Source organism: Cebus imitator, unplaced genomic scaffold, assembly GCF_001604975.1.
Source record: "Cebus imitator isolate Cc_AM_T3 unplaced genomic scaffold, Cebus_imitator-1.0 Scaffold237, whole genome shotgun sequence".
NCBI lineage: Eukaryota > Metazoa > Chordata > Mammalia > Primates > Cebidae > Cebus > Cebus imitator.
In genome coordinates, this window is record NW_016107552.1 from 3,853,877 (window position 1) to 3,855,548 (window position 1,672).

The window sequence follows — 1,672 nt, forward strand, 5'->3', positions numbered from 1 at the left end:
AAAACCAGCCTGAGTGCGGTGGTTCACACTTGTAATCCCAGCGCTTTGGGAGGCTGAGGTGGGATTTGAGCCCAGGAGTTTGAGCCCAGCCTGAGTAACATGGCAAGACCCTGACTCTAAAAAAAATACAAAAATTAGCCAGGTGTGGGGGCATGTGCCTGTGGTCCCAGCTGCTTCGGGGGCTGAAGTGGGAGGATTTCTTCAGCCCTGGAGGTTGAGGCTGCAGCTGAGATCACACCACTGCACTCCAACCTAGATGACAGAGACTGTCTCCAAACAAACAAAACAGCCAAGGACACCTACTGTAGGTAAACAGAAGGGACACAGGTGCGTCACCCGGATATCCTGCTGTGGTATGCTCAAGTCCTCACTCCTGGGAGACACACCCGGAAGTGTGACATCAGCAGCCTTTCTAATCACTCGGAGAAAACATGAATACCAACAGATGTGGGTGGAGACAGAGACAGTTAGGAAATCTGGCAGAAACGTCCATCCTGCACACTCCAGAGAAAGGGAATGCTGACGCTTGGGTGGTTTTGTTTGTTTGTTTTATATTTTTGTAGGTGTGAAAATTTGCAAAATGAAAACTTGAGGAGAGTGTGGTGAGCTATGTGAGATGCTGCTGATGGGGAAACTGAGGCTGGGCATGGCGATCTGGTGGCATGGGGATAGAGCAGGAGGCGTTAGCCTGAAGGGAGAGAGGACATAGCCCGGCCATGTTTGCTCTAAGAGGAGCAGAGAACAGGAGGAGGCAGGAGATGGAAGCTTCTGGAGCAACAACAGCCGCCTTTCTTTCAGGAATGATCCATTATAAAGGGGTAAATGCCAGACGTGGTGGCTCACGCCTGTAATCCCAGCACTTTGGGAGGCCGAGGCAGGTGGATCACCTGAGATCAGGAGTTCGAGTCCAGGCTGGCCAACATGGTGAAACCCCCTCTCTACTAAAAATATAAAAAATTAGCTGGACGTGGTGGCACGCACCTGTAGTCCCAGCTACTTGGAAGGCTGAGGCAGGAGAATTGCTCAAACATGAGAGGCGAAGGTTGCAGTGAGCTGAGATCATGCCACTACACTCCAGCCTGGGCGACAGAGTGAGACTCTGTCTCAAAAAAATAAGAAAAAACAATTATGAAGGGGAAAATAGAGGAGTAGTGCAGGAACAGCGCACTGAACCAGTGAGTGGATAAAAGAGCTGACTTTAGCCAAAAGGGAGGGCAGAGGGACACGCTGTAGTGGCCCTGTCCCCTCAGAGAGACAAGACACCAGGTCACTGGCTGCAGGGGAGTCAGAGGTGCAGAATGCTCACGGGGAAAGAGAAGACACCTCCCGGGCAGCTGAGGTCCCTCCTGGGAGGTCACAGGTCAGTGGGGGGGGGGGTCAGGTCTGCCCGGGAATGCCAAGGACCCAAGTAAGTAAGGAGGGGTGTGAGGATCCTCAGTGGGAAGGGATATGGCAGGGGTCTCATAGGGACCCAGCATGGAACTGGGGCACCTAGTGAATACGTGGGTCAGGCGGTACAGGGTTAAGGGTGGCATCTGGGAAGCATTAGTCTGGAGTGACAGGGAGTGGGTGGCCAAGGTCTCTGTCCACCTGGCCCTCTCCCTCTCACCCATCCTTCTCTTATTTTATTTATTTATTTATTTATTTATTTATTTTTTTTTTTTTGAGACAG

General features: G+C 51.7%; 1 protein-coding gene across 3 annotated transcripts in view; it reads right to left on the reverse strand.

The window, feature by feature from the left end:
- The window catches only part of GGT1 (gamma-glutamyltransferase 1), a 41,075-nt gene that overhangs the window by 3,559 nt on the left and 35,844 nt on the right, over positions 1 to 1,672 (reverse strand). The window lies entirely within an intron of this gene.